Source organism: Protopterus annectens, chromosome 8.part0 (assembly GCF_019279795.1).
Source record: "Protopterus annectens isolate FY-2018-M chromosome 8.part0, PAN1.0, whole genome shotgun sequence".
In the NCBI taxonomy this organism is placed as follows: domain Eukaryota; kingdom Metazoa; phylum Chordata; order Ceratodontiformes; family Protopteridae; genus Protopterus; species Protopterus annectens.
In genome coordinates, this window is record NC_056741.1 from 974,285,951 (window position 1) to 974,301,140 (window position 15,190).

Genomic DNA, 15,190 nt, shown 5'->3' on the forward strand with positions numbered 1-15,190 from the left:
TGTGAACCTTTCCACCTCGGTCTTAAGTAATGTGAAGTTTGTTTTTTAAAAGTTTTTCACAGTGGTTTCTTTGATTGGGGGTGGGGGCAGAATGTGGATATCCAGAGTGATTAGTCTATGGTCTGATCTAACCAGCGAGAGGTTGACCTCTGGTGTGGAACACCGGTCTCCCATGTTGGTGATGACCAGGTCCAATATGTTGTTCCCTCTGGTGGGGGTGTTGACTAGTTGATCTAGGGCATTTGAGTTTATAAATTCTAGGAAACGTTGGGCAAGGGACTTAGTACTTGAGTAATTCTCCCAGTTTATGTCTGGGTAATTGAAATCACCCAGTATTAGGGTGTTTGGTAGGACCTTCATATTTCCCAGTGTCTCCAGAAATGTGGAATGGGGGTCCTGGGTCATGGAGGGTGATCTGTAGCAAGATACAATTTAGATTGCAGTTTTGCCCATTGTTAGTTGCACATGGATGATCTCTGATGCATTGTGCTACGCCACTAACCTGGAGGTGTGGGCATCCTTAATGAATATGGATACACCCCTGCCTTTTGTGTTTCAGTCCTGGTTCTGTGGCTAAAAGGTATGGTATGAGTTTTAGCCTAGTAGTGCTGGGATGCTCTCAGGAGCCTTAAACCAGGTTTCTGTTACTGCACAGATGTCGATGTTCTCCATACTGAGGAGTGTCTCAAGTGCGTTCATTTTGAGGTTTAGACTTCTGGCATTGAGTAGCATTACCCTCAGTTTTTGGTTACTTCTGCTATCTATGCTGGTGGGTTTGTCTTTTGAGCCTTGCCTAAAAAAGGCACTATGGGGGTGGCAAGAGCCTTGGCCAGTATTCGAAAGCCTAAGGGTGACAGGTGCAAGCCATTTCTTGCGAAGCAACATGGTTTGTCGAGCATGTCATTCCAGGTGGACAGATACTGGATCCCCTTTGAATGACACCAAAAACTTACCCAATTGTTGAAACTGATCAGTTTTTCTTTATACCGTGGCATCATTCTTGGTGAGGGCTGGATGCTACTCAGGGTCAGGCTCATACCAGCCTGGGCTACGTGATCATAGAGCTCTTCCATGTCTCTTTTCATGTAGTTCAGGGAGGTACGTCTCAGGTCATTCACACCAACATGGACAATGACAGAGTTGTATTTGTACTTGTTCTGGAGTGACCTGAGTGTTTGTGTTATGTGGCAGATACTGGCTCCAGACAGGCAGCTAACTGTAACCTTCTCCTTGTCCAGCCTAGTTAGTGGGACATCAGTGTGCCTGACTATAGAGTCACCTATTACTAGTGTGTTGGGTATGTTATTTTGCCTTAAGGGCTGTGACTGAGGCACACTGATTATGTGTATTATGTGTTTCATGGTTGGTGATGGGGTGTGGAGGTTGCTTGGATGTCTGCTTTGGAGGTCTCTGTTGCTTTTGCAGATTTTTATTTAGAGCCTCCAAGTATGTTTTCTTGTATTCCTCTGTGTTATGTGTTGGTTTATGCAATAGGTCTCTGTGAGACTGGTAGTGTGTTGCAAGTGGTTACCTTTTCCTCCTGACTGACTGTCCAATCTTGGGTTGAGAGAACTTTGCCTCCAGTTTGGCTATATAATTGCATCTCTCACATATATTAGTGTTTGGTGGTAGAAGGAGAGGGTTGTCTGTGTACATGAGGCAGATGTAACATTGCCTCAAAATGCCCAGATTCACCAGTTGGACTGAAGAGTAGACCGGAAACTGCCATTTGGACATGCCTGAATAGGTAGAATAAGCTGTTTTTACTGATTAGGGAAGGGAACTGATTTTTCACTGGAAGGACCAATAGAGAGCCTTGTCCTTCTGAGAAGTCAAGGAGGGTCTAGTGCTAGGGTTAGTTAGTGCTTGCTATAAGAGCTGAGCAAGTACTTGACTGTGAAATGAGAATAGAGTGATTACTTTGAACATTTGTCTAGTTCTAAAGGAAAAATTGAAGAGCAGACTTTGTGGAGCCTGGAATAGTTTAAACCTGTTTAGGCGGTGCTAATCTGCTGCACATTTGCAAAAAGAGAGTTGTAGGGTTTTTAAGAGAGAGAGATCAAGAGATAGAAATTAGCCCATAATGGCCAATAAAACTACTAATGTCTGGGCTGAAACCACTCCTCCAGGGACAGAAAGGCTGTTCAAAGTTAACCTCTCACAGATTAACACAGAAACTTCCTTCTATCCAAGTAAGCACTGGCCTTCAGAAACTTGTAACACAGCCCTGAACAGCAAAAACCTGAAAACTGGACTATACTAGTTCAGAAAGGCAGGAAACAAGTATATTTTTTTGTTTTTTTTTTCAGAAAATAGAGCAGATACAATCAAAAGTAGCCCAAAATGGCCAATAAACTACTAACGTCTGGGCTGAAACCACTCCTTCAGGGACAGATAGGCTGCTCAAAGCTCCCCTCTCTCACAGGTAAACAGAGAACCTTCTTCTATCCAAGTAAGCTATGGGCAACACAGAAACTTGTAACACAGCCCTGGATTCAGCAATAACCTGAAAACTGGACTATACTAGTTCAGAAAGGCAGGAAACAAGTATATATATATATATATTTTTTTTTTTCAGAAAATAGAGCAGATACAATCAAAATTAGCCCAAAATGGCCAATAAACTACTAACGTCTGAGCTGAAACTACTCCTTCAGGGACAGATAGGCTGATCAAAACTCGTCTCTCTCACAGAAACTTGTAGCACAGTCCTGGATTCAGCAATAACATGAAAACTGGACTATACTATTTCAGAAAGGCAGGAAACAAGTATATATATTTTTTCTCAGAAATAGAGCAGATACAATCAAAACAACACTTTAAATGCACAGAAAAAGCTGTCACACTTTAGTGTGTAGCCAACAACAGTTAAACAAATTATTTAAACACAAAAACAACTTAATTCAAGTACAGTCAGCAAATAAGTGCAATATGTAGCAATAACGAACTTTTTAAATCACAGAAATGCTAAAACAACTGGCATTTTAGGTGGAATTAGTTTAAGATAGCAAGAAAAGCAGAAAAATAATACTTAATCACTCCAAAGTCTCTCTTTTGTCTCTCAGCTGCTGTAGACACTGCAGAACACCTGGAAGGCACTTGCTGAGCGGAATACAAGCGCAAAAACTGTGCAAATGCGTTTTTTATAGCAGGGAAGTAAAAGAGAGAGAAATTAACCCAAAATGGCCAATAAACTACTAACTTTTGGGCTGAAACCATACCTCCAGGAACAGATAGACTGCTCAAAGCTCCCCTCTCTCACAGGTGAACAGAGAAACTTCCTTCTATTCAAGTAAGTTATGGGCAACACAGAAACTTGTAACACAGCCCTGGATTCAGCAGTGACCTGAAAACCGGACTATACTAGTTTAGAAAGGTGGGAAACAAGTATATATATATATATATATATATATATATATATATATATATATATATATATATATATATATATATATACACACACATATATATATTTTTTCAGAAAATAGAGCAGATGCAATCAAAACAATACTTTACCCAATTAACCAGTTAAAAAGCACAAAACTGAGCCTTGTTCCAGTCTTCAATCAGACAAGTTCTAACTGCACACTTCTGCCACTAGGGTACAGAGAAACCTTCTCCAAAACAGACGGCCTGGATCAGTGCTCAAGTTATACAAACAAAGCTAGATCCAGCAGGCCTGAATCGAGTCCATGCTACAGCAAACAAGGCGTACCAATTTCAGAAAGAAACAGTTCAATTTAGCATGCTCAATAAGCCTTTAACCAGAAATTCCCAGCTCAGAAGGGCAGAATCTAGCCTCTCCTCCCACAAGAGTGCAGACCACAAACCTTCTTATTGTAAAATAACTGGCCTGAAGCCCAAGTGCTTAACCCAGACCTAATACACTTTTAGAATAACAGACACTGAGCCTTCAATCAGCAGTTCCCAACTTAGAAGGATGTACATTACCTGTCCTGCCACAACAGTGCAGACCACAAACCTTCTTAATGTAAAACAACTGGTTTGAAGCCCAAGTGCTTAAACCAAAAGCCTTAGAATAACAGTTACAATTTAGTCAGGCTACTAACAAGCAGTAATAAAGGCAGCAGAATAAATTCAGCTGAGTTCTTTTAAGAAGATGCAAAAGCAAAATAAGGTAATAAAGTAGTGAGAAACAAATACAGTAAAGCAGATGAAGTGCAATTTTTTTTTGTGGAGAGGGAGGAAACAGAGCAGATTAAGATGCAATAGGGGAATGTCCTTCCCAAGTGCTCTGTCTGTACACAGCAGAGGAGATGGGACTGGTAGGAGTATCTGAAATTAAAATATGATCTCACTGTACTCAGTTGAGTGAGAAAATGAGATGGGTCCAGGAGGAGTGTGCAAAAACAGATTTACAGCAGGGGTGGGCAATTCCAAAGCCACCAAGATAAACACCACAACAGGAAACAGGGCGGGGGGCTGAGGAACTAACTGCAGATAGACAGACACACAATATTTACTGAATCAAATCTTTCTTAAATAAGTGCAGAGAAAAGTATACTTAAATCAGCTTGTGTCCAGTTGATATATGCAGACATGTCTCAGTAGCCAGCAACTCCGATTAGAAATGATTACTACAAATGTAACCGACACAGATTTTAAAGCAAGCAGAGAAACCCCCAATTTAATACTAACACAGGAATTTCAAAGCAGTCAAACAACTTTCAATGAGCCCAGATGGCTACACTCATTCACAAAGTCAGAGAGTAGCAGAAATGAGGCAGCTGCCTGTCATTGATATAAAACATCAAATGTAATGAAAACTATGGTGTTTTATGCATAGTACTGATATTTGTAGACATGCTTTCTGAAGGATCAAAAAGCTGATATTTTTCTGTGTCTGTAATCTACCATTGATGTGTTTAGCTGAGCTAGATTTCTTCACCGATGCAACCCATTACAGTACTGATAACAAGGATTCAGTTACTTTGAGCCATTTCAGTGTTAGATGGGTTATTTCTCAGTGTGACTGTTAAGAGGCTCTCATATTAGCATATTTATTCAGGTGAGACATGCCTTTATCAGACATCATCAGAAGTTACAATACCACTGTGTTACTGGTTGAGTCACTGCAGTGTCAGAGGTACAACATGTAGCACACTTGCTTTGGTGCAGGAGGCTGTGGGTGGGTTTTATTACCACAACAGGTAGATCGATTGCTGACACTGCAGTGCAGTAAAAAGGAAGTGTTGTACTCTTGAGTGGATTTGTCTTTCAGATGAGACATTAAACTGAGGTCCCATCTGCATGAGTTAGTGGTAGCTCAGGTGAATGTAAATGATCCCATAGCACATATCAAAAAGAATAAGGGAAAGTTCTTCAATGCCCTAGCCAAATTTCCCATAATAGTATAAATACCACCTCTCATATTCCTTGAAAACAGGCTACTAGTCTACTGAGATTAACCTGGTTAATAAAAGATAGATAGATAGATAGATAGATAGATAGATAGATAGATAGATAGATAGATAGATAGATAGATAGATAGATAGATAAATAGATTGATTAACATTAAGAATGAAAGTTTCAGGTTTGCTCTAATCCTTTCTGAGACTGTCAGTCATTATTCCCCTACTTTTTGGATTTCAAATCAAAATAAAGTTTGTCATTCACTGGTGATATCATGCTTGGAGTTTTGCACTGAGAGTACAATTCTCTGAGAGTAAGCGGCCAGTGACCATGTAATAACTGTGATATAGCCAAGAGTCCAGTACCCCGCAGTACTGCTGTTCTTCTTTTCCAGGGTAAACTGATCCTTCCGCTATGGATAAAGATTTGAGAAAATCTTTAGCAACCTCTGTAAAGAAATGTCAAATTAGATCAAACTCAGGTGCATAAAAATGACATGGGCATAAATGTTGCACTATTATCACAGGCAGGTAATTTATGCCGTGCCTTTAGAAATGACATTGGAAAGCAAATAGCCTTTATTACTACAGCATAGGGTATCTCACTAAAGTATGACACAGGAACTTTCAAATATGCAGAAAGGCTACCTTGTATCTCAACTTAGGACTGAATGCAGTATGCGTCTGCAAAACTGTCTCACCCTTTACAATTTTCTACTTCTCCTTTCTCTGCTATTCATTGTTTCTTCATTTTTTGATAGTCAGTCTGGAAGTAAATCTAAATAATGCAGAGTTTTCTTCCTTCTGTGGTCAGAATAACCTCTCCCTGATCCTAATATACACATGCCAGGTTTGAGGGCTGGATTTAAACTGTGATGATCCTCACAATAAATGTCGTATGCTACTAAAATGTGTATGCCCCCTGTTACACCTCATTTGCATTTCAGGAAAGTGACTAGTGTTACTGTAGTAACAAGACCTCTATGGCTACCACCATAGGAATTTGATGCTCAGTATTTCAGGAGACATCCTCCGTCATTTACAAATCTGTTTTTTTTATGTTACTGTAACTGCTCTACCTCTTACCTTATTCCCAAGCAACGGAGTTGCATCAGACGTATAGAAACTGGAGATAGTCACTCCTAACTCCTTGACTGGGATATGTGTCTAATGGGCAATTATTTGTTTATGTATTTGATAACCAGATAGGAACACTGATTAAAAGCCCTGTTTAAGACAGCATCTAGTATAAGTATAGTAAACTAAATGGTCTACCGAATAAAATGATATTGAGTAACATGTAGTTAAAGCATTAGTACACTGTACAGTTCCAGAAATGCAGACACACATCTCAGTAATGAAGCTGTACAGAGTATACTGTTAATTTAACTTGTAAGTAATTTTTAGTTTGTTATGGTCCCATCCTGTTGAAATGAAGCATGTATTTATTTATGTTTTCGTTTATTTAAATACATTCATTGGAGTACACACTGGACAAATTTCAGGACAGCCCAGTGTGCAGTACAAAACATTCATTAGGTAATGCTAACTATTAGTAATATCTGTTATAAACAATTTTATTGCAAACTAATTATTTTGACTAAATGATGTGATATAAAACTACAGTCCATGTAATGTAGCATAATAATTCAAACTAAAATTCATAGTGGATTACTTTTTGTTTGATAACAATGTGTTTAGTATTCTATACTGTGCAGACCTTACTCTGAGACAGTAGGAAGGGTATATTGTATAGGAACTCCTTGCTCTGAACAGCATTATTGCCTTCTTTGCTGGTGCCTTGGATAGCTCCTTGTAGAACAAAGAGGTGCTCAGTCATTAGCTTTAGAACAGCAGTCTGCCCTCTGCTGGAGTAAAACAATGGCTGAAATGAAGACTTAACTTCAGATGAGTCATCTTATTTGTAATCTGGATTCATTTCAAAATGGGTTGCAGTACTCTCACTTACCAGAATCGTACATTTGCAATGTAATTTCTTTTCCACTCCGTAAAATCTTTGACACTGATGTAGTTCACAAGGTACTGAAATAATGAAAAGTATCACATTCTATGTAGAGTACTATACTTTTTTGGTCATTTAGTTTACTCATAGTCCTAGTAATCTATAGAAGTTCCAGGTTACCATATTCTTATACTTTGCTAATGGTTGTAATTTCATCTCCCTTTTGGATAATATCTGATTTTTTCTGTTATGCAGTCATTTTACTTTAAGTTTTCTTTTATTCATGCTGCTCATTTATTACTGTACTCATTGTGTTAGACTGCAGTGGTGGTGCTGCGGTAGCATTGTTGCCTCACAGCAAGACGGTGTCCTGTTCGATTGTCAGCTAGAGCGTCTTCTGTGTGTAGACATGCGTGAATGGGCGTACCTTCATTGAAGGTTGTGCGTCAGGGCTGGCAAATCGGCATGTAAAAATCTACTGGCAATCATTAGCGGACCGGAGTTCTGCTGTGGCGACCCCCTAACCGGGAAAAAGCTGAAAGACACAACAACAACAACAACTCATTGTGTTAGGTTAAGATAATAGTTCATTCATGTCTTTTGATACTATAATAATTGCTTCTCCTACACTGTTCACAGTACGGGGCATGTCATCTGTAGCACTCTGAAGTTTTGACTTGAGCATCTGTATACCATACTTTGACTACTTCCAGCTTGCTAAGTTATCAATTTATCATGGCAAACTGTACTTTTAGATATGATATCACACTGTGAAATAATTTCTTGTGGTACTGAAGTGAATGGAGTGCTATATTGTAAGAAGAGCTATGACTCACATTTGCTACGGATTTGATGGTCTGTTTCTCTGACTCACAGTTATGTGACTATGAATGTTAAGATTGCCTTCAGAGTACAAGTTATGCATCTGTTTACCATTGAGTAAACTGTTGTGTGGTACACCCCTAAGTGCAAAGCTGTCATGGGAGACTTTGAAATTTTGGTGAGTGATGACGTAGGATAAATAACAATGAGTCAGTTTAGAAGTTGATGTGGACTAGAGGAAAACTAGGGACAATTTGAAATGCCCACTGTATACTGTGCTTTGGAAAGATGCCTTTTGAGGAGAAAAAGGACACGATCACACCAACAGCACTACTAGATAGGGGCCAAGGGTACTAGCTGCTAGTACAAGGGTCTAGGGAACTACTAAAGGGGCGGTGAATACCGCGCAATGTGGCTGGGCTAATATATGCCTTCAGGCAGATAGCCCAGTACCAACCTATGAACCTATGAACCTATAAGATATATATATATATATATATATATATATATATATATATATATATATTTATTGCTGAATGATATGCACCTGAAACTAGTTTACAGGGAGTGGAAACAGAACAATCTTAACAAGGAAAACTATTGTCAGCTGAAGAGGAGGGCTATTGGTGAGATAAGGTGGGCTAATACAAAGGCAGAAGGGAACTTAGAAAAAGGAGGGTATGTGAAATGAGAAATTGTTTTAGGTATTTGCAAGAAAAGATGAATAAGTACTCAGTAATAAATATGTTAAAGAAGGAAAATAGGAGGTTTATGAAAGTATTTGAACAGAGAGGGTATCAAGTCACTTGTACCTCTATTTACAAGTGAAAAGAGAAATGTACCTGTAAGTGAAATGAACCATGGAGTGCTGGTGGTTGACTGAATGATGGGGAGGTGGATAAGATGATAAATGAAGGGACTTAAGACTATGAGGAAAGTTAAGCTTCGTATGCAGGATAGTCCACCTCTAAGATTCTGAAACACTTGGCTGGAGGGTGGAATGGAGATTTGCTAACTCAGTTAAACAGATTATTGAATAAGGAAATATTACCTAATGACCTGAAAAAGCAGTAGTGGTGCAAATCTGTAATGGAGGACTTTCATGAGGCCCATGGACATAAAGATGAATTAGTTTGAATTATGAGATAGTGAAACCTGTGGAAAAGTGTCTATGGGAAATTGTGAATTATTATATTGTATGTAACAGAATTCTAAGTGAGCAATAGCAACTTTTGTTATTAGATAAATCATGTTAGATGCTTCTGATATTATTTTGTTTCTGAATTACTAAAACAGTTGACTGGGAATATCCAGGGGAAGCATTGTACCTGGATTTCAGTATGCGTTTTGAAAATGTGTCTCATTGGAAGCTACCAGAAGAGCTGTTTAGTGAGACAGGTATTTCTGAGATGGTTAAAGAGTCTGTTGGAGTAGATTGCGCAAGAGATGATTTTCATGAGTTTTTTCATCTGGGACATAACAAAACGAGTAGTGAGATTTTGCACTCTGTTAGGGGTTGCATTGTTTAGACATCACTCAGTGTTGGCCTTCATAATTGGCTTAGTTAATGGTGTCATTTTAAGGGAGCCCAATAATTGTTAGCCTGGGAGGACATTACAACAGTTCATGCTGCTTTGCCAGGGATGGTCTGCATCTGTCCCCACTAGGTTTTCAGATATTAGCAAAACATCATCCACCCCTGTAGTGCTTTTCTTAGGTAATGACAGTCTGATAAATCTTGCAACATAGTACATTCCATGCAATATACACTAAAAGTGTTAGTGCTCAGTGCTAGTTGTCCCAACAAGAAGTTTCACTCCCTGGAAGCACTCCTCACCATGGAGAATGTTAACATCTGTGCAATTACTGAAACATGATTTAAAGCCACATAAGGCACCCCAGCAGTACAAGGCTATAATGCCTTCCGCACATTTTGACCAGCTACTGGACAAGAAGGTGCAAGAGGTAGAGGTATATTAGTCTACAAAAAAAATGAACACAAACTAAGATTGGTAGAACAGTATGACATGCTTGAGCTACTCCATGTCTAACTAACCTTAAGTAAAGTCCAATACCATATCCTTGCTATTTATAGGTGCTCATCTATGACCCAGGATAACCATACCATATACTTGCATGTACTAGAGTCACGCACAGTTCAGCCCAACATCATACTCATGGGTGATTTCAGCCATCCCACCATAAACTGCAATACATACACAACCACTAACATGCAGGCTCAAAAGATTTCTGGATTTTCTCACTGCAATCACCCTAGAAAAGCAAGTTTGCACAAATACTAGGGGTATAAATATTCTGTATCTGGTACTCACAAATATGGGGGAACATTGTACCCCCTTATGTAATGTCCTCACTGGTCAGATCAGATCACAAAGCAGTAATCCTTTAGATGTATATAAACGCTGAACTGCCAGCAACCCTCAGAACATTTAAGGACTTTTCCAGGGCTAACTATCTCATATTAAATGAAGGCATAGCTAAATTCCAAGCCCCCTCCCCCAAATTCAGAGAACATGGTGCCTATGCAGAAGTGTTTACAGAAACCCTGTACAAGCATATAAAAACTACAGAGAAGCAGCAGTTCCAAACTGAAATAAACTTTGCACAACCTCCAAAAATAAGCCCCCTTGGTATACTCCCAGTATAAATAGGTTGTACAACAAAAGAAAAAAAATCCTGCCCAAAAATAGGAAGGGCTATGCCCAAAAGACAAAAACATCCCTATCAGTCTCAACAAGCAAATCAGGGAACTAATCAACTACACCAAAGCCAACTTCAAGGCAAAAATAACCTCCCAGGCTAAGGATAACCAGAAAGCATTTTTCAGTTATGTAAGCAACCTTAAAGGGAACACCCAGCAATGTTCTTAACAAATAGTAAATGGAATTTCCTATATCAAACTGGGGATGTAGCAAATTTTCTGATGGGTAAATTTATCTCCAATTTCACTCCCATATCACCCCCAACCCCCCCCCCCCAGGGAAATGCTATCCCCAACTATCATAAAAAAACAGAACCTCACTGCATCTACAGAGCTAAAAGCACTGGACCAATGGGTCGTAATAATATCCCGGGATGCTTCCTAAATAGCTTAAAACATGATATGTCAGGCCCACTGACACTGAATCTCTTTTCAACCACAGCCTCCAGATAGGCTTCATCCGTATGGAATGGAGGACTGCAGCTGTAATACCTCTACACACATGTGGACCATCAATAGGCCCAGGGTACTATAGACCCATAATTTTGACTAGTCTTGTATGTAAGACCATGGAAAGTATTATTGTGGACTGGATAAACAAAGACATAGGAGATCTTCATACACTGAAACCATCCCAGTTCAGTTTGGTCAAGAGCAGGTCATGCTTACTAAGCTTTGCAGATTTCTTTGAGAAGGTCACTAGAGCCATGGATAGGGGCAAAATGGTACATACTGCTTATTTTGACTTGGCAAAGGCATTTGTCACAATACCTCATTCAGGTGTTATAGACAAACTCATATAGCTAAGCATAAATCCCTATATCAACCAATGGATACCCAAATGGCTCACAGATAGGACACATGAATTTAGGGTGAGAGAATCTACATCCACCAAGAGGCCTGTTACTAGTGGTGTCTCACAAAGCTTAGTACTGTGACGTTTCCTGTTTGGAATGTACTTCCTTGAAGTCAAGGCAAATATAGATGGCCTTTGGCTGACCAAATTTCCTGATGACTACAGGCCATTGAATACTCCAAAGATGTATATATCCTCCAGGAAGGTCTGACACAGACAAGTGACTGGTGCGAAAAACATGGCCTAAAGCTCAATGCAAAAAATGCATAATTATACCCTTTATGAAGATGACTTCCACTGAAACTTGCAACATTGATAGTACTCCAATAAGAGTAGACACAGTGGTAAGGGATATGGGAACTCAGGTTGACAGTAACCTGAATTTTGATCATGACATATCCATGGTACTGAGAAAATCCTTCTAGTAGTACAACTTGTAAGTGAGGGTATGCCATCCAGATATAAGGAGATCATAGTCCCACTGTTCTCAGCCCTCATTAGACCAATAATCAAGTTCATTGCACCCTTTGGCATGTATCTGATCACGCATTTGTACTGGCTGGAGTGGCCACAGAGATTCCTCACCAAAAGAATGCAGTGTGTAAATATGTCCTATGCAGACCACCATGAAGTCCTGTCCCTGTACTCAAGTCTCCTACAGACTACTGAAGTATGATCTATAACTAACCTATTAGACATTCTGCAATCCATTCCAGATGGATCTACTACACATTCGCAAAACAAACACTAGAATAACCCATTCTAAGTATCTAAACCTCATCTTTGTCATTAAGAAAAGCATGTAGGAGGGGCAGTTATGTGTCTCAGAGACTGATCCTTCTCTGGAAAATACTCCCCATTCATGTTAAATAGACCTCTTCCTAAGCCTATTCAAATGCAGTTTGGACCAGCATATGGGAATTCGCAAATTCACTGCTGGCTTTTTATCCTATGGCTCTTATGGACAGGGACAGTTAGTAAATGCCCTAAGTTACAGGGATATACCAAAGCCATTCTAGTCCATGGGCACTGATAATTGGGAAACATTAGAGCATAAATGGCTAGGCTGAAAAAGGCTCTGGGCTAGTTTAGTAACCTCCTATGATCTACTTGTAAACGACAGCAAGTTTGCTGGTGCTATGTGTGAAGCTGCAGTTTACCTAAAGATGGTTTTGTGGAGGTTTGTTTGGGTGTTAGTTGGCAGCCGTTGTTTGGTTAAATGTGTTGCACATCACTAGGTTTGCATTATTCATGTGTAGAACTGTATAAATTGTGATGTACTATAATGTCGTACACAGATTCAAAAAATAACTTGGGTGTTTTAGTTTATGGACCTTTGAGTTATTATGAGTGGTGTGAAAAAGCAGTGGCCGAGACTAACAAAATGAATTCATTTTAGGGAAATAGGAAATCATGACATTATAACTTTGTGTGAATATAACACAGAATACTGTGGAGGCTTCTGGATGCCTCATAAAGACATTGGTGTTATGTTGGTGGAGGTGGTGCATGGAAAAGTAAATAATGCTGCAAAGTGGTCAAAAGGTAAGCTGTATTGCATCTGCTTGAATTAACTACTGATTTTTTATTTTGAATAAAAGAGGGGAACATGACATGAGTGCACAAGACATTAACATGGACATAGTTGTGGAATATAGCTGAAAAAGACAGTGTTATAGGATAGACCATAGTTTTCAGATTACATTAAATAACATTATATAATCTAAACAGAAGATGAAGACTTTCAGACCATCCATTCTGTCAAAATTGTGTTATAGTTAATCTAAATACCTCCCTAGTTCATTTTACCTATCCAGGAAGCTCAGACTTCCACACAGACTCAAACTGTTTTTGCTGCATTCCAGTTTCTGATTCTACCTGTTAACTACTATGACTTCAAAAAAGTATTTTCTCAAATAAAAAAATAATAGTAATTCTCTATCTACTACTCGTGATCCATCCCTCTTTCACAAGTAAACCTTCCTCCCTCTTTCACAAGTAAACCTTCCTCCCTCTTTCACAAGTAAACCTTCCTCCCTCTTTCACAAGTAGGCCTTCCCAGAGAAAGGCCACTCTATTTTTCTTTTTGTGCTTTATGTGCCCACATCATATCCTTCCATCGTTCCTTTTTTTCTTAAGGAAAAAAAAACTTAAACTTCTGCAACCTCTACTTATGTCATGCCATCTATCTTACTGTCAAGCCTAGCCACCCTTCTCTGCACCTTTTCTTAAATTATGATCTTCCTTTTTTCTGAAAACCTTCTAGAGGTTTGCATGGTGGTCTAGCTTCAGCCTAAAGAAGAATTAATAAATGGACATTATTATATTTTTACGACAGGTTCTTCCCCCTCTTTACATGTTAACTGTGTTGTAAAACAGTGAAGGTAGGAACACTGAATCCTGGAACACAGAATCCAGAAACATAAAAAAAATTAAAAATTTAAATCACTAGACTAAGAACAAAGAAATATTCACCTCTGTTAATCATGTGAATATATCTTATAGCCTCCAAAAAGGGACAGACATGGTGTGAATGTAACTATGGTTTCAATTCACTCTCAGCTGAATTCCTCAGTTAAAAGTCAGAGTGAAACTGAACTTGCAGTTCATTAAGCCAAGATCCATAGGATATTTTCCCACTGTCTCGTGCCCAGTTTCAACAGATCCCAATACAAAACTGTATGATACTTTATATGGGAGGAACTAAGGAAATCGGCTGTAAAACAACAATACTCCCTGTCAGTGTGGTTTGATGTTTGCGACGCAGTGTAACTAGATTCAGTTTCACAGCATGCAATCAACATCATTTTTATGGTAGATACCACAGCATCTGATCTGTATTCAGTGCCTCATTTCATACTAAGCCCCTTGACTTGAGCTTTCTATTATATTAACATCATGTCTTCCTACTTTTGCTAAGTTTTTAGCCTGACTCCTTCAGTTCTGTATTTTTCCCTGGGATTGTCATTCCCCAGGTAGAGGTCTGAATACATCAAAGTACATTTGCCCAGTGTTAGACAAGTCAACAAGCTTCCGTTCTCCCTAAGCTACTCTTTAAGCTTGACCTCTCCCAGACACACATAACATTGACTTAGTCTGCAAACAGCTTGCTCTAGTTTATTATGCCTTGCATAATGTCAAAGACAAACAATTAAATAAGTTTAGGCCAATGATCAACCCCTGCCTGATACTAGTCATAACCTTCCTACCCTATGATAATTACCTTCTGTTTCCTGCTGTTTGACAACTTCTCTACATTATCACACAATGTGTTACATTCACTAACCTGAACAGGTGTTGGAGGACCAAATCAAAGGCTTATAGTTTCAGAAGTAAATATGTTAAACTTTAATGACCTACTTGTTTCCAAGAGATATGACTGGCATAACCTCATAATGTTGATCAGTGTTCTAAATAAGCTGATGACTGACTTTTTCTATTTGTAAAGGAAAGCT